This window comes from Canis lupus, chromosome 9, assembly GCF_011100685.1.
Source record: "Canis lupus familiaris isolate Mischka breed German Shepherd chromosome 9, alternate assembly UU_Cfam_GSD_1.0, whole genome shotgun sequence".
Taxonomy (NCBI): domain Eukaryota; kingdom Metazoa; phylum Chordata; class Mammalia; order Carnivora; family Canidae; genus Canis; species Canis lupus.
The window spans coordinates 8,492,825-8,520,718 of record NC_049230.1 but is presented as its reverse complement, the minus strand read 5'-3'; the positions used below and the strand labels follow the sequence as shown (position 1 = coordinate 8,520,718).

At 49.5% G+C, this 27,894-nt stretch overlaps 1 long non-coding RNA gene across 1 annotated transcript; it reads right to left on the bottom strand.

The window, feature by feature from the left end:
* Positions 1 to 2,158: 2,158 nt before the first annotated feature.
* Positions 2,159 to 21,198, bottom strand: LOC102156472. The gene is made up of 3 exons (XR_005364232.1): positions 20,993 to 21,198; positions 15,733 to 16,461; positions 2,159 to 3,826 (listed from the first exon to the last, which is right to left on the bottom strand). It is a non-coding gene; the product is annotated as an uncharacterized LOC102156472 (long non-coding RNA).
* Between the last annotated feature and the right edge of the window lie 6,696 nt (positions 21,199 to 27,894).

Genomic DNA, 27,894 nt, shown 5'->3' with positions numbered 1-27,894 from the left:
GATCTTCTGGCTCTTCCTATAGTAGTAGAGCTACTCTTCCTTGATGAAGGCAGCACAGGCTACTTCTGTGCTCAGAGGTGAGGAGGGCAGAAGCAAGCCCATTACTGAAACGACGATGCTTGAATTGTCATCTCAACAGGAAGTGAATAAAACATAGCTCCTCCCTCCATACATGCCCTACACACACACACACACACACACACACACACACACACGGGTTCACGAAGGCCAGCAGTCCAGAGATAGAGGTTGAGAAATGGGCAAGTAAGGAAGATGAAGGATCATTGTTTCTCAGAGCAATAATTTATGTTGGACCACACAGGATAAAGAACTCCAAGCTTCTAGAAGATGAGGCTACTAAAATTCTCAGTTGAAAAACCAAGGGCTTAGATTTGATGTCCTCAGCTCCTCCCCCGAAATAAAAGAACTCTGGCCATCCATGCTGTCCTTGTGACCCTGGACATTGCTCACCTGAGCAATTCACCATATTTGTTGAAGATGAGTAACTTCCCATCACCGTGTATAGAATCCGGATCTCAGATCACCTGTAAAAGGAAAGGGGAGGGATGGGCAAAAGAAGGGGTGGGGGGAGGAGAGGCTTTGCCTGCTTTTCCTTAGATTTAAAATATTATTAGATGATTTCCTTGAATTTCTAATAAGCAAGTAGAAGTTTAAATTACAAGATCTCTAACAGAGTCAGAATCCAAATGGCACAGGAGTCCACAGACAACAATTGCCATGGCCGGATGGGTTTCAGGTTTGTTCTTTGCAAAGACAAAGCTCCCATTGAGTGGTGGAGAGGAGGAGAGCCCATGGAGGGTTTTCATTACCCTGATCACCATCCCCATGGCCAGGGGAGGACGCAGAAGGAGAAAAGCATAGCCTGACTGGCCAATGTGCTGCTGAGGATGACAGTTCATGGTGAGGCACACACCTGCTATTTGTGGCTCCTCTGGAGCAGGGTGGGGACAGAAGACAAAGATGAGAAAAGAAAGAACCAAGCCCAGCAATGCAAGCTCAGGCATTCAGCAAAAATTAAAAAGCACAAACCTCAGAGTAGAGAATGAGTTCTTGGTAGCAAACAACTATGTCGCCATTTGTGTGCGAGAGGAGAGTTCTTGCTGAGGTCTTAATGGGACATTTGGTTCACGCTTCCTTCATTTTGTTTATGAAGAATTTGCAAAACTCTTCAGCCGGAAATGTTCGTTTAATCGATTCTCTCAGAGGCAGTGCAGGAAAGGTTATGGAACGAGGGTTTGGGGTGAGGATTTCAGTCCTGCTTCGGATACTTAATAATAAATTATGCCCAAGTCTCCTACTTCTCCTAGGGCTGTTGTGAGCATTAAAATGCAAATATACGTAAATGTTAGCAGTGCTCCCAGCACTTGTAAGCACCCTATGATTTGTAGCTACTTGTTGTCCTCTCCCTTGTACCTGCAGAAAAGAGGCTCTGAGCAGCATGGTGACTTCCATTAGAATTTGACCACTCTCGGGATCATCCTTCACTGAAGGACCTTCAGCCGATTGCTTTCTTGCTCAAGTTTCAACATTTCCAGTTTCTCCTCCAGAACAGCTGGTCCCAATCTACTAAATAACCCCTTTGCACACTTGAAGACCATTATTAAGATTCCCTTTGGCCATAAACATATGAAGAAGTGTTTAACAGATGAAAAAAATGTTTAACCTCACTGGTAATCAAAGAAATCCAAATCAAAACAACAAAATGCAATCTTTGCCTATCAATTTGGTAACTTTTTAAAATGATAGTACTCCATGCTGGTGAGAGTAGGGTAAGGCGGCAATTTCGTACATTGCTGGTGGGAACATAAATTGGTACAGTCTTTCTGGAAAGCAATTTGGCAATATGTTATCAAGACCCTGAAAATTGTCCTTACCCTTTTACCCAGTAATTTCACTTCTGGGAATCTATCTCAAGGAAATAATCAAAGAATCGGACAAAGATTTCTGCTCCGTGGGATTTGTTCTAGCACACGGTATTTTGATTTGTGAATAAGTAAAACCACCCAGAAGTTCAGGGATGCCGTGGCACATATTAACAAGTTATTAAAAGTCATGTTAACAAGGCATATTCAAGGACTTGCAGAGTGGTCACCATAAACTGGGAAACACAAGCACACACAACAGGACACAAAACAACGCAGTAGGATTTTAATTGCATAATTACATAGATTTATACTTTTATATGTGCACAGGGAAAGGCTAGATGCAAACACAGCAAAATAGTAACAGTTCTTATTAGACAGTGATAGAATTGCGGGTGACTTTTTATTTTCTTCTTCATAATTTTATAGGTAAAAGAAATTGTTTAAGAGCTATGTGGCCTTAAAAAAAAAAAAAAAAAAAAAGAGCTATGTGGCCTTATATATGTTTCCAGGTGGCTTAGCATGGTTGCTGTCCTGCCATAGCACATTGTCCAGAACCGAAACAATGGACGATCAAGGGTTGCGGAGTTTTTCTGGAAAGAGCCAGATAGCCAATGTATCAAGCTCTGGGGAATCATACAATCTCTGTTGCCCCTAACTCGACTCTGCTGTTGTATGGCAAAAAGCATCCATAGACAATCCGTCAACAAGTGGGCGTGGTTGTGTTCTAATAAAACTTTACTTACAAAATTAGGCAGCGAGTTCACTCTAGCCTATAGCTTTGGTTGCAGACCCCTGGCCTAGACGATGTGAATTTCTCCCAGCCTCAGAAAAAAAATCTATAGTTTCAAACAAATATACCTGGAGAGACTTCTAGAAGAACTGGTTGAGGCATCGTTCTTCTGTATTCTCCTGATGAGTCAGTCAATCTGAAACCTTGATTCAGAAGCCGTCAGCGAAGGGCACTCTTCATGGGCCTTGCCTATTCACCACTGCAAGACGTTCCCTCTACCCCATCATCAGCACCACCTTCCAGGGAGGCTGCTCGGCACCACCCACTTCAGCCCTTCATGCAGATGGTGGAGTGGGGAGTGAAGAAAGCCAGAAGTCTAAGTGCTGACAGCAGAGGGGCTGCAGACTTGGCACAGCTGATAGCTGGTTTGAGATTTCCACTCTCTGCCATCCATGTAGCTGTAGAACCTTCCAGAGTCCTAGGTCTATTGTTATGTATTCCTTTGGTCCCTGGGTTGGGAGGTTGACAATACATCAGCTGCTTCCCAAGCAATGTTCAAAGGGGGTGCAAAGAGATGTTTTTGGTGGTGGTGGTGGTGGGGTGCTTGATTTTGTAGACAGACAAACTGAACCCTTGATGAGAGCACATGATGCACCTGTATGTACACATATGTATAATACGAAGCTCTGCAATTTCCCTTTTTGGGTTTGGAATCCTTCACACTCACCTTGGCAGAGACACAGGCCATCACGGTATTAACAGTCTTTCTCCTCACTCCCACCTGTCTTTCTTTGCCCCAACTCCTGGTGTGTGTTTCCAATGGAGACACCTTATCTAAACCATTGTAGACACTGGACACTTGTCCAGGAGGCAGGAACGGCATCTCAGAGCAGCCTGCATATCAGACCCGATGACGTGACAGGAGGTTGTAAGATGAACATGACATTCCAGGGCTCTTTATTACCTTGTCACGTTTCCCTAATCAAATGTCACCAAATCAAATGTCAAGTTGTGAACCACCAAGTAAAAACGGCCCAAGTGGAAAGAAAAAAACCATAATCTGGGGCTTCTCCCAAAGTCCTCTTTCTGGCTCTTGGTTTTGATTCCCCTGCCTTGGCTCAGTCTGACTGCCATATTTTCTCTTAACTCTGAGTCCAGGCTGTGAGTCCAGGAGACAGGCACTGGTGTCAGCCGGGTTTCCACAGAGACTCTGCCATCCGGACAAGTAGACAGTAATAAAGGAAGAGAGAACAAAGAGATTTTGCATTTAAAAAAAATTAGGGGGCACCTAATTAAAAAAATTAGGGGTGCGTGTGTGGCTCAGGTGGTGAGGCATCTGCCTTCGGCTCAGGTCATGATATCCGGGTCCTGGGGTTGAGCCCCACTTTGGGCTCCCTGCTCACCATGGAGTCTGCTTCTCCCTCTCCCTCTGTAGCTCTCTCTGCTTGTGTTCTCTCTCTCTTTCTCTGTCACATCGATAAATAAAATCTTTTTTAAATTTTTTTATTATTTTTTAAGATTTTATTTATTTATTCATGAGAGATACAGAGAGAGAGAGAGAGAGAGAGAGAGGCAGAGACACGGGCAGAGGGAGAAGCAGGCTCCATGCAGGGATCCCGATGTGGGACTCAATCCTAGGTCTCTAGGATCACACCCTAGGCCAAAGGCAGGCGCTAAACCCCTGAGCCACCCAGGCTGCCCAATAAATAAAATCTTAAAGAAAAAAAATTAAAAGCCCCAGTAGCTTGTTTTGCTCATAAAATGTCTCTGACATCATCACTAACACAGAAAATACTTACACCAAACCCTCTCCTCTACCTACCTGTCCACTAGGCTGCCCATCTATGACATGTTTTCCTGTTAAAGACCATAATGTAGGTCCTATTTCGATTTGCCCTGGATAGAGGCATTTGATTACTGTTTCATCAGAACAAGGGAATGGAATTGGCCCATTGTGACCTGCCCTGTTGCACAGCAGGCCCTCTTTTTTTTTTTTTATTAAATCTTGTTCAATAAACAAATATTGGGAGTACCATGGTGTATTGAAAGGCCGCAGGATTAGAAGTGATTCATGCAGCCTGCTTCTTAGGCATTTTTGCTACAGAAGACATGGTTTTCTGTAGCAATGCAGTTCCATGACTTCCCAGCTGTGTGAATTACTTAATCTCCCCAGCCTTATCTTTCTTCCATGGGAAGAAGAAAAAGAACTATGTGGGGGTGGGAGGCACAATGAGATCCGTCACACAGAGTTGTAAAGTCGGAACAAGGGACCACATGTGAACGCCCAACACAGTGTAGGATGGAACATCTTATTCCCTTTTCAGTTCTTTAAGCAAGGAATGGTGCTAATACCTCCGAGAGATGCAGGGAGGAAAGGCACCTGGTCCTGCCCCCCCATCCCCAGCCATCCCCAAGCGTTGGATATTTAGGGAGCAAGATTTATGCGCAAAATGGTTGTGTCATGTGCTGTCAGAACAGAGAAGAGGGAGAGATTCAATAAAGCCAGTAGTATTCGTGAAGGCTTCTGGGGCGGAGGGGAGGGAGGGGACATGTGACATTTCAGTTGAGCCTTGAGGGACAGGGTTGGAGATGCAGGAGAGGCTTCTGGTCCGGGGAATGGCCAGAACACAGACTAGAGACAGAGAGGGACAAAGCACTTCGGGCAATGATGCAGGTGGGCTGCTCAGTCAGGTGAGCGAGGGCCCAGAAAGAAGGGGAGACCAAAGTCACCGAGAAGCCCAGCTCACAAGGGACCCACGAGCACTGTGCTGAGGCTACACCTTATTATTGCGGAGGGGGGGTGGCGTGAGATTTCAAAACCAGGAAATGGCATCATCAGAAAGTCCTGTTAATGGGGTGAACCCACATCGCTGCCTGCCCAGGGTGGCCCGGCCGTGTCATTGTTACTAGAACTCCCTTTGGCTCACAAAGTGTTTGTGTCGGGACAATGAATGATGAGCCACCCTAATTTTTCACCTTGCTGTCAACGGAGAGAAAGAAACCAGGACAGAAAGAGGCTAGCCCCAGAGAGATCCGTTCAAAAGCCACTTCGAGTATCTGGGCAGGAAGTTAGAGTCTCCAAAGGCAGAGGACCAATGGAAACAGAAGGAAACAGATCAACGACCCAGCCTGAAGCGGGTTCGCCAACTCCTGTGCATTGGTAGTTGGTAGATGAGGGAAGGAGGGAGCATGGGCCGTGGCTGGTATTTTAGTATTAGATGAGTTGGGTCCACGGGGTGAGCAACACACTCCATGGAGAAGAACTAGCAAGGAGCTGGAAATGCGAATCTGGAGCGCCGGGGAGGTCAGAGCTGGAGATGTGGACCTGATAGACTCTTGGGTAAAATCGTGGCTGAAGAGGGAGTGTGTGAGACCACCCAGGAAGAGGACAAACAAGATGACACTCGGGGGGCTCGCAGACAGATGCTGATGAGTCACGAGCCAAAGAAATGAGGATCCAGGGAGAGGTGGACGCAGGGACGGCCAGGGAGGAGAGAGTTTGGGGATGACCATTGGGATGGCCAGAGCCAGCTGCTCCCCGAGGACCGAGGGGGCTGGAGGAGGGCCATCGGAGAGACCTTGGAAAGAGCCAGGCCGCCAGAGCAGCGGGGGCAGGAGGCAGATTGCAGTGGGCCCGGGGTGGGGGCGAGTGGGAGGCCAGGAAGTGGTGTCAACGAGCATAGACGATTCTCTGGACAGATCTGTGAGTGAAAGGAAGGAAAGAGAGGGGCCTGCGGTTTGAGGGAATGATCAAGAGAAGGCGAGCACTGCGGGGAGTGAAGTGAAGCCTGCACCCACCAGATGGCATGGGGGGGGAAGGGCGTTGGAGGCCAGAGATGCTCACGGGGAGGGACACCATGGGAGCAGAGGGCTCCTGCTTCAGGGGAGAGGCCTCCCATCACCAGAGGCAGGACTCCCCGTGGTCCAGAGTGGGGGGGCGTGCGAGGAAGTGAGGCCGTGACTCAAAGGTGGCTGTTAAGTTGAGGGAGTGCATGGTGGGGATGGAGGTGGCCTCCGTTTGTCACAATTGGCGACACTTAATAGCTACTGCTACTTCCCGCTTACGTGCAAGAGCAAGTTGCACGCATCAGCGGAAACCTCGCCGCCACCCATTTTACAGGCAGGAAAACTGAGGCTGAGGGAGGCGATGTCAATTGCCCACGAGCAAAACGTGAAGGCAGTGGAGCCCCACTTGAAGCCCAGGTCCTCCCCACTGCACCGCCGGGCTCGCAGGCCATGTGGAGTCCGGATGGACCGGTGGCTTCATCATCTCCGTGGAGCCGGAGGTGAGGTCACCCGCTGTGAATGATGGGGGTGGATTCAGAGGCCTGAGGACGGAGGAGAAGAGTTGAAACAGCTGCTGTGAAGAATGCGGCGGGGATGGGCCCAGGGAGAGAGAGGGCACGGACAGCTTCCCAGAGGCGCAGAGAGCTTCCAGCAGATTCCATCTTGCTCTTATCGGCCTGTACTTCCCAGCCCCATTTCCAGCTGAGAACTTGCCCCACGAGCTCCTGGTGTCTTTTGTTACCCTCTCTCTTCCCCTGGAGGGAAGGATGGGTCACGTGGGCCAAGCAGAACAGGGTCAAAGATCTTCCCACCCCTGGGTGGCCTGTTGGTGATGAGCCGGGAATGGAGCCGGGGAGGTAACGCTGAGCTCCTACCAAAGAAACCTGGAGGGGATCCCTGGGTGGCGCAGCGGTTTGGCGCCTGCCTTTGGCCCAGGGCGCGATCCTGGAGACCTGGGATCGAATCCCACGTCGGGCTCCCGGTGCATGGAGCCTGCTTCTCCCTCTGCCTGTGTCTCTGCCTCTCTCTCTCTCTCTGTGTGACTATCATAAATAAATAAAATAAAAATAAATAAAAAAAGATTAAAACAAAGAAACCTGGAGCCTGGAGGGTTTGAGGAAGCCGTGCGCTCCGTGGGCAATAATGATTGCACAGGGAATGGCTGGGAGCCACGGTCCAGTTGCTTGGGCCCGGCCCATAGCGGAAGAGAGAGCTGAGTCAAAGGACTTCAGCCAGGTAAGCTGGCCACCGCCTCCTCTCACGCCACCTCCTTCTAGTCCAGCAACGGGCCCGTCCGTCCTGGGACACCTCTCCCTACTGAAGGTCTATTCCTTTCAGGTGGTGACCAATGAGGAAGCCTCCTGCCCTTGAGTCCAGAGCTTGAACGGCTCCGTCGGAGGCCCTGGCTTGACCACTATGAAAACAGTAACAGCCTGGAGCTGGCCCTCCCCCTCTGGGAGAATGCCATCGACCTAGTCGCCGATGGTGTTGGCCCCAGGGACAGGCCTGAAGACGTAGGGTTATTGCTCGTTGGACGTGGCCCACCAGCTCGAACACAACTATTAAGCCATGGGTGGAATTAATAAAATCCATACGGGACCGGAGTCTAGAAAAAGCTGGGCTCAATTCAAATTTCCATAAAAGCGGCTAACAGGACCAGGGAGTTGGCATCGAATTCTAGAAGTGTGCTGGCTTCCTGCCTCCCCGAACGTCATTTTCAACACACTGGGACTCGGGATAGAAAGTCTGTGGGCTGGAAGATTCCAGAAGCTTTTATTAGAATCTTCTCAGGGCTGTCTTTCTCCATGGGGCTAGAAACTCACTTGCAGGTGGGTGATCATAGTTGGTTCTTTCAAACAGATTGGGGAGAAAAGGGCACAGGGCAAAGACCCGCAGCTTCTGTGCAGGCCCAGATGGAGTCATTCCAGGGGGATACAGGCGAGTGGGGCTCTGATTTACATCCGAGGGCCTCTAGTTGTGGGGTGGGGCAAGGGAGAGGGGGCACTGGGGCACCTGGCAGAGAATTGGGCTGAATGTTTGTGTATTCCGGGGGCGTGGGCAGATGATGGAGAAGCAGTGATCCCTCTGTGTGTGTGTGTGTGTGTGTGTGTGTGTGTGTGTGTGTACACACATGAGCCCACAGACACTCCAGGCTTGGGAAAAGGTGCCTACCATCATCCAGCCCGAGGTAAAATACAGCACCTGTCTCCTGGTAGCCCCGATTTAAACTGGATCCCCCTCCTACAGGCAGGGGGGTCTCCTGAAACCCCTGGCCACATCTCCCACTCCCCCGCAGATTACCATCTTACCCAAAAGTCGCCCTGAAAAGAAGCCCATGGGCAACAAACCCCTCCCTCTCCTACCCATTCCAACATTTCTCTAATTAATGCAGGAGAAAATTAATTACAGAGGGATTTTCAAGACCTCGGCATCTAATGGCCAGCCCGGCACCCCACTCCCCCACCTCCCCGGGGCCAACTGCAGCCCCCATTGGCTGAGGGGCCCTCCCTCCTCCCCAGCCCTGCACACAATACCGCAGGCTAATTAGGCCGGGAAGGAGTTTCTTGGCAAAGGGGGCTAAGCACTAGGTCAGTACCTTGAACAACCCAGAAGAAAGACAAAACAGCATTAAAAGAAAAAAAAAGAAAGAAAGAAAGAAAGAGAAAAAAAAAAAAAAAACCCTGCTAATCCCAAGTGCATTTCCGCCAAATATTCTCCTTTTCAAGTGTTTTCTTCCTGGTAAACAAAATGCTGTCGCTGGCTCTGCAGATTTTAGGACACGGTTGCTTAGTAATATTGGGGAAAACACCAAGTCCTCACCTCAGTTCCATTTGTTTCTCTTCTGTCTTGCTCACTTCACTGAGAGGCCCTGACATTCCCACATCACGAGGGACTGCCCGTTTTGTAAAGAAGAGCTGGCTTTTCTTTTCTTCTTTCTCTTTTTCTTTCCTTCTTCCTTTCTTTCTATTTCTTTCCCTTCCTTCCTTCCTTCCTTCCTTCCTTCCTTCCTTCCTTCCTTCTTTCTTTCTTTCTTTCTTTCTTTCTTTCTTTCTTTCTTTCTTCTTTCTTTCTCTTTTTTTCTTTCTTTCTTCTTTCTCTTGTTATCAAACTGCTCCCCAAAGCCAAGCTAGAAACACAGTTCAGGTCCTGTAGACCAGTGCCATCCTGTAGAATGGTCTACACGGTCCAATATGGCAGCCGCTAGCCACTCATGGCTCATGAGTTAGAGCTCCAGGGCTCCTGACAAAACCCCTGTGAGTTGTGCTTGGCAGGGCCACTGAAGGGACAGCCATAGAGTCTGGTGGCTCTGTGATGGTCGTAGGGGACAGAGGGTGGTTTAGCATAAGGATCACACAGGCTTCCATCCAAATGCATCCCCATCTTCCCTCTGTAGGGTTTTGTGCATCACTTAACTCCTCTGTACTGCTCTAGGCAATCCCACAAGCACACCTCAGGGTTGTGTCTGAGGCCCTGATGATGGAGGACAAGTCCCCAGCACATAGGTGAGGCCCCCAGTGACCCCTTCCACCAGAGCACAACGCTCACAGCTGGCGTGGCCCACTCTGCAGTGTCGCTCTTGCTTTTCTTGCTCCCAGAATCCTGTGCTGTTTCCCACCTCTGTGCATTCCCCTCTGCCGGAAACACCCTGCCTCCCTGCTCTTCTGCCTCGGCCTCTAATCTAAGAAGTCCGAAAGACTCAGCTTGAGAATCCCCTAAACTGAGATGCTGTTTCTTTTCCTCTCTAGAGCCCCTTACTCTCTCTCTCTCTCTCTGTCTCTCTCTCTCTCTCTCTCTCTCTCACACACACACACACACCTTTACATACACCACACCCCTCCCCCTCCCCAGAACTGGGCTGGAGATCCTTCCACAACCTTGTCTCTGTGCCCGTCTGCTCCTCTGCATTTGTCTCCTATCATCCCTGTTACAGAGTGAACCCTGAGGACATAGCCCGTGTTTGACTTTGTTTTGCTTTTCAGAGGTGTCCCCAATATCCAGAATGATATCTAACACACAATAAATTCTCAGTTAATATGAGTCATCTAGGAAGCCACAATTATCCATCACCATTTCCCCCTTGCATCAGAGGTCAGCAAACCATAGCCCACAGGCCAAGTCCAGTCCACCACCTGCTTTCAGTTGACCCTCAAGCTAAGAAAGTTTTTATTTTTTGGTTTGGGAGGGGGGGATTTTTTTTTTTCATAATGTTTAAAGTGTTAGATTTTAAATGGTTGTATAAGTACCTGTGTAATAGAACTCTGACTTTGCCTCTTGACTTGCAAGGCCTAAAATAGTCACTTTCTGGCCTTTTAAGAAAAAGTTTACGAACCTCTGGTCTAGATCTCAAGAACAGCCACTGATGGGGCTTGGTGCAGCCACCGTCAGAGAAAGGGAGAGAGGGTACTTGGGGAGGAGTGCTGAGAGAGGAGAGAGAGGGTGCTTGGGGAGGGGTGCTGAGAGAGGAACCCAGAGCTCCCATCTGGGCCATTTCCAACAGAGTTGAGCCCATGGAGCTGGGCAGATGGCACGAGCTAGTCCCCAGGGATGCCGCCAGGGGGGCAGCACGGACAGGGCACGCTTTGTCTTTCTCCCACCACCTGCCTCTCCCCGCTGCAAACATCTCAGGGAGTAGGAATCGGAGGGGCACACGATGTGGGCTTCTGAGAAAGCTCTACGTGCCCACACTCAACCATGGCAAATGGAAGAGGGGCTTTTCTGTCATCTGGGTTGTAGTTTGGCTGTGTTAAGTAAGTTTCTATTTAAAGTCAAGCCCCCCAAACATGTTTTCAATAGCAATGGGAAGGTCTTCCAGAGCAACAGGCACAGAGGCTTGGAAGCTGTCGTCCAGGAGGCAGGAAGCAATCTGTTCTTCACCGTCCTGCTAAGACATGAACTGAGGTTTCTAAGAACCAAAGCAAAGATCGCTCCAGGCCCTGATGACACCGTGTCAAGGTGAGCAATAGGAGCCTCAAAGGCACCCCATCTCTCCCATGTCCCTCCCTACCTTCCATACACCCCCCAACGTCTTCCAATATCCCGTCCAGAGGCAACTTGCCAAACGTCTCAGGCATGTGGGAGTACCTGGAGGCTCACTGGTTTCACTGCTTGGTTCCCTCTTCCAACAGGGAGGGGCCGAGTGCACCCCACGTGCTAAATATTTCACTGCTGGAGAGTCTATTTTGCTTCTGCTGCTGTTTGGCAGCAGAGAGACAGGAAGCTATTTAGATAGATTATCTTCCTTTTCAGGAAGTTTAGAGGAACTTTTCTATTGCAGTTCACACAAACATCCAGCTAATGGTCATTTAGTCATGCCGGCTCATTAAGTCACCAGTGAAGAATGCTCAGCCTAGTTCAGCGACACTCGAGCGTCTCTACTCGTTGCCCTAGATCCAAGGGAGAGGGAGAGCTGGGTGAGTTGTAACCAAGACCAGGAGCTTAGCCTGAAGGCCATGAGGGTCCAACATAAAGCGATTCTCACTTCCCGGGGTTGCCTGTGATTTTATAGAGTAATTGAAATGTAAGTGAGTAAGAAGGTGGTCTTCTTGAAGAGTTTCTGGACAGATGATGCTGTGTTTTTAAGGAAGATCAGAGAGAAATTCTTGGCAGGAGGTAGTGAGAATGTGGTTATGAAAAATGTGATATGGACCCATGGACTAGAGTTCAAGTCATGGAGATGAGTCAACAGCTGGAAAAGGAGACTGGTACAGACCATCATGGTTAACTATGATTGATCCATGGCTAACCATCATGGACATTAGGCTCTGGACATAAGTGCTCTACATGCATTAACTCATAGGAGGCTCAAATAACTCAAGGAGGTAGGCACAGTGAGGAAATTGGCCTAGAAAGCCAAACGTGCTGCTTAAGCTCATGCAAATGGTGAGCGGCAGGGCTGGCATGTGGATCCGGTCTGAGCTATCCAACGGGACTTTCTGCAAGGGTAGATATGTCCCACATCAGTGCTTTCCAATATGGAAGCTACATGTGGCTATTGAGCCCCTTGAGGGTAGTGTGACTAAAGAACTGAACCCTTAATTTTACTTAATTTTAATGTATTTAAATCCAAGTAGTCACACGTGGCTAGAGGCTGCCATCCTGGACTCCCCAGATCTAAGCAGTCTGGCTCCAGAATCCACAGCCTTAAACATTAGACTATCCTGCTTTTTAAATCAATTGAGAGAATCTGGAACTGTTTATTAGGAGAATACTTAAAATCTAGAGGTAGATTTTGGTTGATTTAATTTTAATTAATTTTCAATAGAACATATAAGAAATTGCAGTAAGAATGAATATATAAGAAATCAGACTGAATGGAAATGCAAGACAGAAAAGTTTGCTTATGTTAAAAAGTAACCAATTAGGTAACCATTCGGATCAGGTGTTTGGCAAAATATCTATAAAGGGAGGAAGGTAAAACATCAGCATGATTTGTCAAGAGAGGTTTCCTCTTGTTTCATCAATAAATTGTATCAAGCTCCTATAATACAACTTTATTAAATCTCTGCTCTCTAAAGACATATGGTCTAGGTAGGAAACCATGTCAAATCCGTCACACAAAGTAAGGCTGCATGATCCAGGGTGGACGGTACAAGTAAAGTGTGTTCATCCTGTTGGAATTCAGGTCAGATGTTTATCCGCAAAAGCGAGAATGATCAAGGAAGTCTTCATGGAGGAGATGGCATTTTAGCTGGAGGTTGAAGGATGGATTGGATTAGCACAGCGGGAAGTTGGAAAGGATGAAAGTAATGACAGGCTTGGAAGGAAAAACAAACTGTTCTTGACAGATCTCTCGGAGACTGACATTTAGGGATTAATCAAAAGTGACTCCAAATTCTCTAGCTTGGACAAAAATAGTGGTTCTGGGGGCAGACAAGGGAACTTTAAGGGGTGGTAGGAGGCAGTTTGGGGAAATTATGACTTTGGTTTTGGCCATGTGGATTCCGAGGCCACAGCTTGTGTAAATCTCAGATTAATACTCACTTTTCACGAGCCATTAAATGTCCAATTTAGATGGGAGGGGGGAGGATCAGAAGGCTGCCCAAGATCACCTCCATCCTAGTACTCAGTGACTTTGCTTTCCCTCTGAGGCTGAGAAATTAGGCCATGGCAAAATGGAAGAGAAGCCACAGGACTCCAGTGATGCGCACGTCACCACCCCAGTGGGGACAAACGCATACCTTGTTTTCTCTGCTACTCCAAGTTGACAGACATCCGGTTACTTCATCTTGGGAGTTATATTCATCTGCCCTTTGGAACATCCTGCCCAATGACTGATTTCTTTAAATAGCTTCCCCCCCCAATTATATTTGTAATACCTACTCACTGCAAAACATTTGGAAACTTCAAAAACAGAAATAAGGAAATGCAATCACATATCTGCGCACACACGCAACAGACCTGCATACGTATGTGCACATGTACACATTCCTATGTGTATGTATATTTATATAGATATAGTTTTTGTCCATTTCTACCTGGTATTTTAAAATACCTTTTTAGCTGAAAAAATCTGTATGAAAAAACTAAGAAGATAATGGTACCCAACTTTTATCGAGTTGTCCGTATGTTCTAGGCATAGAGGAAAAAAGTCATCAATCTCCGCACGCGAGCACATCTAGAGGTGTCTATTCCTAAAACGAACCTATAGACCTCTCCCCTTACTGCTCGGCAACTACGTCTTTAATGCCTGTCTTCATCATTTGCTTTATTCCTTTGAGCCAGACCACTATCAATTCAAAATTCCCTGTAAGGGACCGAGAAAACCAAAGAAGGGGCAGCAGTTGAGGCTTAGGAGTGAAGAGTAGGGATCAAAGGAAGCAGGTGCCCCGTCAATATTCTAAACCGCACATCTGGAATTCCTGGCTCGAAAGAAGGTTCTGGACAAGAAAACAAATGCTGAACAAACATAGGGGAAACCACAAATAGACATTAGCAGCACCTGGAGAGAAGAAGTAGCCTTGCGGAGGAAAGGGAGTGAAGAAGACACGAGATGAGACTGGGTAGGACCAAAGGGAATTTGTACGTTGCCTTTAAACTGCCCCAGGGAAATCAGAGATTGAATTATCCCCTAGTGAATATGACCCATGTAGACAGGGAATCTACGGATAATTCACACACACATAAGCAAGCAATCTCAACAGGGGATTCTTCACTCCTGCCTTGGTTTCCTGGGGATTCAAACCAAGGCACTGGTGCTCCATTCTTGGAGATACCCCAAAACACCAAGGCTGTAAGGCTGTGGGTGGATCCTTATCTGGTCCTTTTCTTTCTTTCTTTCTTTTTTTTTTTGCAAGAAACGGCTTGCTCCCTGAGCAAAGCTTGTGGGAGGAGAGCGCTGTCTTAGTGTATTATACACCTAGGGAGGGGGTAACGAGGGGATGGCCTTTCCACCAAAGATAACACAACAGCCCCAGACCGCCTGTGATTCCCTCTCCAAAACTTTCCTAATGAGCTGTCTGGGGTGGGGGGATCTGGGGGGGGTGTATTTTCAACCATATTTCAGCCACTACTTGTTTTTTTTTAGATTTCTGTCTCCATTTTTTGATTTCACAAACGCTGTTTGCAATGACCTTTCCCTCTCCACCATCTTTGACAGTTTCTCATGCGTGAAACATATTTTTGTTCATTATTTTTTTTTTTTTTTGTCCACAACCTCCCCTCACAACCGTCCAGCCCGGGTCTCCCTCCCTGTACCCTTCACCCCCATGTCAGACATATAATGAATTACCATTCCTTCAGACAACGAGGTTGAAAACTCGTGGTCTCCAAGGCAACGGGGTGTCCTGGGGTGGGGTGCTGGGGAGGGGGGCTTGCCTGGCCAGGAAAGGACTGGAAGTAAAGGGGGATGGGGAGGCAGAAGCAGAGATGATATCATTCCTGAAGACTGAGAGCAGCCAATCGGCTGGTGAGGATATGATGTCATCTCCCCCACCCCCACCCCCTTTTGGCCTAGGTAGCCCCACTGAGAATTCTAGACAAGTATTGAGCTCAAGTTGTATTGCTGTGAGAGAAAGAGGGCGGGCGATGGCAAAGGGGGGAGAGAGAGAGAGAGAGAGATCTACCGGCTTTCCGGATGGCCCTAGCAGACACTACAGTCTTCACTGGAGGCAGCCCCATAAAAATGTCATCAGCTTGGGCTCTCCCTGCATTACAACACAATGATTTCTTTGGGGAGAAGAAAAAACCCTGAGATTTATTTTGCAGCCACACCCCCGCCTCCCTTGCAAGAGAAAAACCAACCAACAACAAGTTGTGAATGAAGTGTCTGCAGATCATCCCCCACCAACCCAGCCTGAGAACTTTCTGAAACCGAAAGACGCACACACTCACACAGAGCCAGCTGAGCACATTTATGCGGCCCTCTGCAGCCACAGGGATGGAGGAAAGGCTCTAGGTGCTCCCAGGGTGGGAGCCTGCTTTGGGGGAGAAGACGCCCAACCTGGCAGCCGGGGCCACTTAAGGTGCTGGGGGAGGGGCGTCTGTCCCCAAGACAATGACAGTATCTCGGGCTCGGTGCCAGGCTCCTAGGAGAAGCAAACAAGCCATGGCTTTAGGGAGGGGTGCTGGCTCGTTAGAGCGCCTACTGATGTGTTACCCCCACGCAGAGGGGAGGGTGAGTGTGCATGGCTCTCTTTTGCCAGATCTTTCTCTTGGGATTGGGAAGCAGTGCTATTTCACAAAAAAAAAAAAAAAAAATTAAAATTAAAAAAAATGTTCCCAGGAGTACAGGCCATAGGACGGTGTGTCCAAGGGCTCAGATCAGGCCAGGGAGGCCCTTGCCTCTTGCCTTCGAATGGTGCAAGACGTGTAGGTTCCCCCACGGTGGTCTTTCCGAAGTCTTTCTGGAGTTGTCCGACCTGGACCCACCGATGTCACCTTTCAGGACACAAAGAAGCCAAGATCCATGTCCAACACCCCATTTTGTAGATCCGGGCATCAAGGCCAGACAAGGGAGGGACCAGCCAAATGACGAACAGATGCACCAGTAGATCGAGAGTTGGCCCCAGAGCTCTGCCCACTGTTCATTCTTCGAGACAAGCCCGTGACGCAATGGTGGCCCTGCAAGATGGAAAGCCTTCAATTTCAGGGTCACCTGCTTACCATCTTCTGCATAAGTAATTACAGGTACTGGACTGAGATGATGATCTCCAGCCCCGTTCCAACGAGGTGTGAGTGAGAGTGACCCCACAGACATCTACCTCGCATCCAGCTCCCCCTTGACCACCAGGCCCAATGCGCACAGAACCAGAAGCCACAGCCAGGCTCCCGAGGGGCCCTCCTCCAGGAAAGGAGACAAAACAGGGGCCATGAAAGTATGTGCAAATTGTACACATGAGCATTACGAATCAGGGCTGGAGACCCGCGAGAGAGGGCGTGAACATCCCTATTGTAGCAAATACTTACTGATCACCTACTCCGTAGACAGATGTCGAAATAGAAGTAAGGCTAAGTCTGAGTTCTACCCTCATGGCATTTCTGCCAAGGAAAGGACACTGAGGCTGTGTGCACAATGACCTCCTTTGAAAACCTCAGGAAGACAGGGACTCGGTTGTGCTGACGGTGTATGCTCCGTGTGGTGTCTGGTATATAGCAGGTGCTCAATAAATTCTTGCTGCATGGCCAAAGGGAAGCAGGGCCTGGAACACATCATTCTATCTTTGGAGGACATTAGCAAGGAGCTGATACCCGACAGGGCAATGGAAGAAAAATAAAAATTTGCCAGGTAGAAAGAGGGGGAATATTTTTTTTTAAGATTTTTATGAGACACCCACAGAGAGAAGCAGAGACATAGGCAGAGGGAGAAGTAGACTCCCTGTGGGGAGCCCAGGACCCTGGGATCATGACCTGAGCCAAAGGCTCAACCACTGAACCACCCAGGTACCCCGGAAGGGGAATATTCTAAGTAGAGGGAACCACAGTTGCAAAGACATAGTGTATAAGGATAAGACAGGATGGGTTGGTTCTGCTAAGATAACCAATAACCCGTAAGTCTCCATGGTTAAAATAACAAATGGTTTCAAAATGGTGGTTTTCGGGCTTTACCGCCTCCCCCCACATTTACCCTCTGGCCTTCAGAATGCTATTAGCAATTTATCCATTATCTGTCATTCATCTATCGATATTATTAGCATGGACTCACAAATTCCTATTTTTTAATGGCTTATAATTTTTATGGACTGAGTCCTTGTGTCCCCTCGCGTCCAAAATTCGTATGTTGAAATCCTAACCCCCAGTGAGATGGTGTTAGGAGGAGAGGCCTTTGAGGGGGGGATTAGGTCACGAGGGTGGAGCCCCATGGATGGGATCTGTGTCTTTATAAAAGGAGGCTCCAGAGAGCCCTCCATTTCTTTCCACACCTGAGGACGCAGCAAGGAGATGGCCATCTCTGAACCAGGAAGCAGGTCCTCACCAGACACTGAATCTACTGGTGCCTGGACTTTGGCCTTCCCAGCTTCCAGAACTGTGAGGAATCAAGGTTGTTTGTGGAAGCCACCAGTCTCTGGTGTTTTTGTTAGAGCAGCTGGAGCTAAGATAATCATTCCTTCCCATACTAAATCATGGGGGTGGGGGTGGGGGGTCAAATTTGTGCCAGGTGTGGCCAAGGGGAGTGCTCCTTTAAGTTGATTTCTGTGTCTTCGTGACTGCCCCCATCCTTTTTAAAATATATATCATTTTTTAAATAGGTACCAAAATGACCTCATTCGCTTGGATGTTCCATTGTGATCACGAGGCGGCTGAAGACTTGGGGATGGCAGGAGAGTTTTGGGGAAGCAAGAGGAAGCCCCCTCTTGGCTTTCCAATGTTCTGGGGAGAGGAATCTGCTTTGTGGAGAAATGACGAGCCCCTCTTAACACAAACTGTAACAAGAGCCTAAGAAACAGTCAAAGAAATGACTACAGAAAATGCTCCTTTGCTGTTCCCTTTCAGAGACACTTTTTGGAGCCGAGGCTAAAGGGTTCGGAGGCACAGGGCAGAGGTGGGAAGGTACTGTTTCTTTGCACCGTTATAGCTCAAAATGCCACATTCTTGGAATTTTTGTGGAGTTCTGTGAGTTTTTAGCAGGCTGGATACAAGAGTCCCTATTACCACCCCCATTTTTGGCAACGGAGCTAATTCTTTGTACTATTACCCTTCCCCTCCCAACACGATCTTCTAATAGAACACATCTGGATAAGGGTTTCTTACTCCCATTTTACAGATGATGGCACTGAGGTTCCAAGACATCAAGAGATTTGTCTGAGGTCACACAACTGGGCATTTGGACACCAGCTCCCTGACCACTCTATGACTTGGCTGATATCTGTAGATGGGAAGGAAACCAAAACAAGCATGTACTTCTGGGCTCTTCTTCACCCCCACTCACCTCACACTCACAAAAGTGTAGCCTTCTGAGGGTCTCAGGCCAGTCCAGGCCCCGGTATGAGGCAGGGTATATATGGCTATGTCCAAAAGCAAACAGTGGGATGTACCCACTGCTCATTCTCTCAAATAAATACAAATTTTAAAAAATAATCATAAAGCCAGAGCCCTAATGCAGCAACCTCAGGATGAGACCAGGGAAGCTGTCCAGGAATGATACCCGAAGCATGGCGAGTGAGGCCTCCAGGTGTCCCAGCTGAAGGGAACCCATTCAGGTGACACCACGTATCCCTCTCTCTGGGGTCAGAATGAAGACAATGCCTTCAGATTAGGAGACTAAGAGCTCCTAATCAGCTCAGCAGCACTGGCTGGATGTTGGTCCCCATCACAGGACTGCAGGGACCAGCGAGTTACCCTGACTTTCGGATTCCCCCCACCTCAGTAAAACGAAGACACTGAAGACCCACAGGGAGCCTGCAGGGGGATTTCTGATGCCAGCCCCATGTAAACTTTATTTATTCTTTTTATTCTTTCCCTCCCATGGCCTTTTATTTTTCATTCGCTTAAGAGATGGAGCTTGGAAGTCAGGCAACGAGAACAATTTATTGCAACCTGAGGTCCCCCAAGCTGATTTCCTCTCTACATGGGCCTAAGGATACCTCCACCTCAGGGCTGTGTTATGGTTAAATTAGACAATGTATTTCCCAAGGGGTGCTTTGCTCAGTCGAGCCCAGAGAAATCCCCCGGTCTGCGGGAATCAGAGCTGGATTTGGAGGCAAGGCCTCTAACAAAGTAATGAAGGTAAAATGAGATTATATGGGTGGATCCTCGTCTAATCTTGACTAGTGGCCTTGTAAGAAGAGGAGGGTAGGATAGGGACATGTGTGCACTGAGCGGACACAGAGAGAAGACAGCCGTTTGCAATCCAAGGAGAGAGGCCTCAGAGGAAAGCAGCCCTGCCGCCACCTTGACCCTGGAGCTCCAGCAGGTGAGTGTGTGTTGTTTGAGCTGCTCAGGCTATGGTGCTCCTGCCTGTCTTTCCCTTCTCACTTCTCCTTCTCTTTGCCTGCGTTCCCCTTGCCCTACTCATGGCTCTCATGGTCTTTCTGGAGAGTCTTGTGGCTGACGTATGGCTGGTCCTACCCTTCAAGGGACAAAAGGCTCCGAGGTCTCATCTGGGCCACACCTCCAGGTTCTGAGCCTTTGGCTCAAGAGTAGATGGCGAAAGACACACAAAAGATAGGACTTTGCCTTTAGCCCGGATTCTGTTTTTCACTTAAAAAATCCAGGTCTGCCGCCTGCCACGCTTGTCACGTGGCACATATACCACCAAAACCCATTGCACAGTACTTGGCATTCGGAGCTGGGAGGCCAGAGCAACACTGGAATAAAATCACTATTTATTGGTCTCTGACTTCTGACAAAACTGGTTCTCTGCTGCCCACCCACCCACGAGGCCCGCGGGCGAGACTGCGTGGTGAAGACACCGGTGTGGTGAGTCACCAGTCGGCTCAACCGAGCACGCTGGCTGCTCAGGGAGGCCCAGGCCTGAAGCCCCACTGGGCCGGCGTCCACAGTCAGGTCAGGCTCCCTAGGACCCCCTGGCCCGACTGATGAGACAAAGCCAGAGAGAATGCCCTTCCGACAAGGCGGCCCTCTCGTGCTCCTGTCCCACGGCCCTGGCCGCAGCCCCCTACCAGCCAGGGAGCTCTGGAAGGTAGAAGAGTGTCTGGAGGAGGCACGAGGGAAGGGGAGGGCCCAGGGCAGCAGGGGAGGGAAGCAATTCTTACCACCAGTTCAGATCAGCTGTGTTCCGGGAGGCAGGTGACCTGTACTGAGGCTCCTTTTGTGGCCTTTTCACATGCAACCTTGGCCTTCCCACCACGGCTAATCAGGGCATTTCCAGAAATGATTACAATCAACCACACTACCCCGAGAACTGCCCCAGAGCCCTGCCAGAGCAAAAACATGCTGTTCTTCTATTTTATGAATGAACAAACCTGTATGCTTTCTATAAATGTCTGCATAAATCACTGCTGAGCATTCCCATCTTGGCACAGGAAACCCATCCCAGGCTGCAAAAGTGGCTTCTTCCCCAAGAGAGAGGCCCGGGGGCCACTCCCTGCATTTCTCCTGGACCCCAGGGAGCTGCCTCCTGAGCTGTTCTCTGGCTCCGGGGAGAGAGCTCTTGCTCAGACAATGACTCAGCCCCAAAGGGGCGGCAGCTCACCTTTCCAGGGGCCTTCTGGGCCGAGCTCCAGGTGAGGCCCAGCCAGGCCTGCTGGGGTTTAGGGGATCCTTCGTAAGCCGTCCTCCTGGTAGCTCCAGCTCACCCAGACCCACGGCCCCACTCGGCCCACCGCAGCTCGCAGAGGGTAGCGCCTGCCGGAAACAGCCCCTGGGAATGGATCTGCGCCGCTGGCATTTTATGCAAGAGCTCCGTGTCCACTTAACTAACGAGTAATCATTAATATTACCCCTGGCCCATGTATCCAACTGTTAAACTGACACTAATGAAATGACTCTCAGGCACCATGACCAATATTAAAACCAAGTCTGCACTGTTAACTTAAGTGACCCAGGCTGATTGATACATCGTGCCTTGCATTTAACCAGAATGGAGGGTTTTTTTATAACAAAATGCACAGACATTTCTTCCACCCTGGTTTTATTCTTTCTGATTATATCCCAGCGCCAACTGGATCAGACCAGACCGCAGCAGACGGTCCCAGACTTCATTGCTGGAATCCTAGTTCTGCTTCCTTGGTAAAAAAGGGATTGCCAGCAAAGGGGGATATTTCATGGAAAATCTGGGGTCGAAAATAATGTACCACATGTGACTTCGGAATCAGCTGTGAAGAGCACGCTATAGGGTGGACTCATTCAAATGTCCTGGCTTTGGTTAAAAAAACAAAAGGGGAGGGCAGCCTGGGTGGCTCAGCGGGTTAGCGCCGCCTTCAGCCCAGGGCATGATCCTGGATACCCGGGATCGAGTCCCATGTCAGGCTCCCTGCATGGAGTCTGCTTCTCCCTCTGCCTCTCTCTCTCTCTCTCTCTCTCTCATGAATAAATAAATAAAATCTTTTTAAAAAATTTAAAAATCAAAAAAGGAGGGTACTCAGTGTTAGGAGGGCTCTCCGGAGGGGAGGATCCAACTCAGCAGAGGTTGCTCACGGTTCTCACCTCCTCCAGGATGGCCTCTGAGAGGCAAGAGAAAGTCAGGATCCAGAGGAGGACCGAGCAGCAGAAACCCTGCCAAGGATGAGAGGCCTGCCCCCCTGCTGTCCTTACCTCTTCCCAAGCATGCTGGGCTTGGTGGTCTCCCTTAATTTAGAAATAAGTGGTGCATTCATCCCACAGAACACTGCACGCCCGCCGGGCAGCTTGCCTTCCTCCTGGTCCCGCCCCTGGCCTCAGGGACACAGCCCAAAACAGTCACTCCGCCTGCATCATCTGCCCGCGACCCACAGACTCCACGTGGGTGGGCGGCATCTGGGAGAAACACAGGCTACAGACAGCCCTGGTCCTCTGGCGGCCCCGAGGGGGGCATGCGTGGGCCAGCCCAGGAGGCCACCTGGCCACGGGATCCTGAGGCTCCCCTGTGACAGGAGGGCTGGGGTCTTTGGGGTTGGGCAGCGATCGGGGCATTTCATTCCAAAGACCTTCGAAGCTGGTGCTGCCACAAGCCAGGATTGAGGGTTTGGGGAATGTTCCGGGTAGGCAGATAGCATCTACTCCCTGAGGAAGACTAGGGGGACCAGGGGGGCACGACAGTTAGGGAGCCCAGCTAGGGAGTGAGTGGAGGCATCCTAGGACAGAAGATGGAGCACACCCTCCAATCCTGGTGGACCTACCTGTCCCGGCCCTGCCGTGTGGCACGGTGGCTGGGCTAGGAGCGTGCTAAATCACGACAAAGCCTCCAGAGTCTCACTTTTTCTTTTTTTTTTTCTTTCTTTTTTTTTTTAAATCATTCACTAGTTGGTTTTGATTCTTGGATCTGATCTAGCTGTGTGGCCTTGAGCAAGCTACCTGCCCTCTCTGAGGTACATTTCCCACATCAGTACAACCAAACACTCGTAGCGAAGGATTAAGTGAGATACTTCGTGTAAAGCCCGCTGCACAGTGCCTGGCACACGGAGGATGCTCAAAACCCGTGGCTTTTCTCATCTTCCTGCTTCTCCCTCCCCCGGGGCGGTCTAACCCCTTCACCTCTGGCAGGGAGGTGCTCTTTCCTCCTCCATCACCCCTTCCTTACTCATCAGCTTCACACGGGGCTCCCCTGGGAACGCGGGCCGCGGAGGGGCAAGTCTGGAAGCTTTGGGCCAAGCCAGACCATCTCCCTGCAGAGCCAGCGCTCAGCAAGCCCACCTCCACCTGACCTGCCCAGGTGAGCCCAGGTGGGCCCTCCCCAAGGCCACGCCCCCACGGTGTCACGTTCAGTTCAACCACCTTCCCTCTCCCCCCTCCTCGGGGCCTGGCCCTCGCCTGTCCCTTCGGAAGCTCTCAGGCACCCCTGCTGCCTTGTCAGGCCCTAACTCGTCGGGCCGGCTTGCCTTGGCGCTGTGGCTTATCCAAACATCTTCATCGCTTTTCATAAATTCAATCCCTCCTTATCAGCCGCACCATCAGGAGGAAGGGCAGGGGGGCTTGTGACTGAAGTGCGGGGAAGAGAAGCTTTAATTAGCCTCCCTGCTCGGCGGGGTCACCCGCAGTTCACGCGCCCTGCCCTCACATGTTCCCAATCACGTAGTGGGAGCGCCAGCGTGGCACACGCGGCGACGTCTGTCCTCTGCTCCCGGCTCACACGCGGGGCTGGGCAGGAGGGAGGCCGTGCAGGGGAATCAGCTGGCGTGACTCCCCACCCCCCACAACCCCCCGATCTGTCCAGCCACCCCCTGAGCTGTCAGAACAGAACCCCAGCCCCACGCCACGAGCAAGTCCTCCCTGCGGAGACCGTCCAAGCGCCCCTCAGAAGGCCAAGTGCCAGCTCTCGGGAGCCCCTTCGACGACAGTGACCGGAGCGAGCACTGGGCTTGGAGCAGCGCGCTCATCAAGACTCTGGACTCTACTACCCTTCAGCTGCGCAATTGCACAAGAGTCCTTGTCTCAAAACAAACAACTAAAAAAAAAAAAAAATGTGGGGATGAGAACACTGATCTTCCCTACCTCTGAGTGTTGTCAGCCTGGAGCAAGACTATATGCAAACACGCTTCCTTCTGTGCCAAGTTCTAAACAAATGACACATATTCCTACCTATCCAGACCGCGGGACGTGTGGCGACGCTTTGCCACAAACAGGCTCAGAGACCGCCTGTGTTTTCACCAACTCTGACGTTTTCTTCAAGCCCCATCTCTTCCACAAAGACTTTGACTTGGTCTCAGGCACCTCGCTGACGGGGTTTACAAGCTGGGGCTCATTTTTCACAGTGTAAGGGTGTCACACAAACGTCACCCCCCCCCCCCACCCCCTCCTCTGGCCACCGCCTCTCCGTGCACCTTTAACCACTCCAGGAAACCCAGACGATCCTTCCCAGACCTCCCCCCCAACCCCCCGGCCTCGAACCCACCAAGACAACCCAGCAGCCAAATGGGCTTGACAATCAGCGTTGCTGAGGGTCCTTCCCGGTGCCAAGCCCTGTGCTGGCTCCTGGGAAAAGTCCTTGACTTGCTTGTGGCTTCCCAGAGGGGTTGCGGACGGTGAGCCCACGGACCTGTTCACCCAAACTGGAACTCTCCTGAGAGCAGAGGTGGACTATTAATAAGCACATTGGGAAAACCCGTGTAAATTGGGGGACTGTCTTGGGCCAATTGGGAGGTGTGGTCTCACGTTTTCTAGATCCTGGGGGGAGAAGGGAGAAGCCAGGTGAGCTCTGAAAACTGGGTGCCCAAAGGGCTAGCAGGAGCCAATCCCTCTGTCACTGTGGCAGGAACTGGGAGAAATGGAAATGTTCATCCTCTAAGTGGGTTTCAGTCCCACCCGGGAGGGATGCCTCCACCACCACCCCCCCAGCTGCCCCCTCCCCCCTGCCATGCACAGCTGAGCACCTGGCACATGAACAGGCCGTCGGCGTTGGCTGGCCCCAGCTCCAGGGAAGAGACCAATCTCAAGGAGAGACACAGTCCCAGATTCCCCGAGAGGTCCCAGCCCCAGCCTTTATGATTATGATTCTAACTGGCATGTGTGTGGTAACCAGGCCTCCTGAGCACATTCTCATGCATTTTCTCTTTTGATCTGAAGCAGATAACGCAGACGGGAGCATGCATCCCATAGGCCACCCTGTTGAACAGTACACTGGCTGAGCAAGAACAAAGACTGTAAATGAAGAAGGATGTTTGCACTACGCTTCCCGCTTGCCTGCAAACAGGAAGCTTTGGAGGCCTACTCTGGCGAGATCCCCACCTCTTGCTTACCCCAAAGTGACATGGCCTAAGAGGCTTTCCTTTTATTGCTTTTTTTTTGTTTGTTTAATGGGGCAAATCTCTTCTGATACACTTTTTTTTTTTTTTTTTTTGGTGTCATTTTGCTGCAGCGAGAGGGAGCCACGTCTGTTCTGATGGCTCCGGGGGGACATGAGTGGGTGGCAGATGCTGGTCCCCTTTCCCTCTTACCTGACTCGTGACCTCTGCAGATTCCACCTGGTATAAACACCTGGAGGGAGAAGCTGCCACTGGCGGGTGGGGGGAAGGCCAGCAGTTGACCCATCAAGACAGCTAGGCATGCTCCTGGGGCTAGTGACTTGGAAGAGGTCAGAGGTGGCAGGCTGTTGAAGCATGTTTCCCTGAAGACAACAGGGATTGCAAAATGGCCAAACTGACTTGTCTCAGGGATGGTCTTCATCAATCCCAAAAAGGACTGGAGAAGAGCTCTCTTGCTGACGGAGGAGGACCAGGGACCAGCCAGCTAGGAAACCCAGGGGCGGAATATGGCTGGGCATAGATAGGAACGGGATTGGGGACGTGTGTCTGGAAGCCGCAGGTGAGATGTGGTCCAGACCGGCCTCAGGAATTTTTATTCTATAGCCTCAGAAGCCTCTGGGTCTTCCAGGCTCCTGTTCTTAAAATGCAAAGGCTGGGGGCACCTGAGTGGTTCAGGGGTTGAGTGTCTGCCTTTGGCTCAGGTCATGATCTCGGGATCCTGGGATCGAGTCCTACATGGGGCTCTCTGCAGGGATCCTGCATCACCCACCCCCTGCCTAGGTCTCTGCCTCTCAATCTGTGTCTCTCATGAATAAATAAATAAATAAAATCTTTTTAAAAAATGCAAAGGCAGGCAAGGGAGTAATGCTCTGAGCAGTGAGAGTTCTTCAGAGAAACAGAAGCAATAATGGGATATGTACATATATATGTATGCTTGTGTGTGTGTCTTTATATACATATATATGCCTAATGTTCTCAGGGGCAATTGTACCCCAAGAACATGGCAAAGAACATCTGAGCAAATTCAGAAAGTAGGAAAAGAAAGAAAGAAAGAAAGAAAGAAAGAAAGAAAGAAAGAAAGAAAGAAAGAAAGAAAGAAGAAAGGAAGGGAAGGAAGGAAGGAAGGAAGGAAGGAAGGAAGGAAGGAAGGAGAAAGAAAAAGGAAAAGAAAGAAAGAAAGAAGAAGGAAGAAAGAAAGAAAGAAAGAAAGAAAGAAAGAAAGAGAAAGAAAAAGAAAGAAAGAAAAAAGAAAGAAAGAAAAAAGAAAGAAAAAAAGAAAGTGATAGGTAGATAAAAATCTGTAATTAAATATATCAAATAGAATATAAAATTATATAACCCAACATGAGGGGATATGTGATCCATGTGTTTTAAGATCTGGGTTTTCCTCTTTCATTTCTTAATCGTGGTTCTCTTTGGACACTTGCTGAAAACCTCTGGCAAAACCATATGCTTTGAATTTGGCAATTGCTACTGAGAACAGTCTGAAGACTGTATATACTTGTCTCCATATCTGAAGATAATAAAGTGGAAGAGCCACCCTGGAGAAAGACAAGACTGGGGTGAAGGGAACGGGAGACCTGCAGGGGGAATCCAAATGCCAAAACGCAGGAAAGGATGCTCTGTCTCCCAGGAATCACAGAGATGATCACCTCAAAAAGTACTGTGAGGAAGAGGTCCTCTCGCACTGTCGATGCGGCTTTTTCTTGGAGGTCGGTTGGGCAGATCTACCAAGTCTGACTTATATTCTTCAACCTAATTCTATGTATAATTATCTATCCCTAGGGAATACCCACCTTTGGGGGCCTCTGTGTTAGAATGCTTACTGCAATCTATTGTGGCTACCAGAGAAACCACAAAAAGCTTATACATCCACAAAATGGCTAAATAAATTATCATATACCCAGGTGATGGAATTTTACGCAGCAGTTAAAGAACGGGGGGCCATATACATTGATAGGGAGAACGGCGGCACGATGCCTACGGCATGAGCCAAAGTTCTATTTTACAAGCTCTGTATTTGCACGTGTGTGTGTATGTGTGTGCATACAAAATTATCTGGGAAACGAACTAGGGGTGGTGGAAGGGGAGGAGGGCGGGGGGTGGGGGTGAATGGGTGACGGGCACTGAGGGGGGCACTTGACGGGATGAGCACTGGGTGTTATGCTGTATGTTGGCAAATTGAACACCAATAAAAAATAAATTTATTATTAAAAAATAAATTAAAAAGAATTGAAAAAAAAGAGAGACTAGGCAAAGTGCATTGGGATGGAGGAAGGGGGTGATGGCACAAGAGGGTACTGAATTATTCTCCCTACACGCACTTGTATCGTTTTATTTGTTCACAACCAGAATGCAGTCCCACACGGCCTGTATAATTTCAATGACAGTAAGAATAGCAACAACAGTATTAATAAAAGGCAAAACCAGAAGAGAGTCATTAGCCTTTTGCTAATCACTGTGATTGTCTCCCTGTTGTCCACCCTCCCTGCTCCCCAGACTCTCCTGGGCGAGGCTCTCTGAGGCTTAGCTTACTCTCAAGGAATGTGAAAGCAAAAGGGATCCGTAAATGCCACTGCAATTTCTAAACTCTTCCCTCAAACTTCCAGTTATGGCATCGGTCAGGGGCTCGGCAGGAAATGATGACACACTCAGATGAGGTCATTGGAGGTGAGTTAGGAGGAAGGTTGTTTTATAGGGTGCAGGCAGGTGTAGA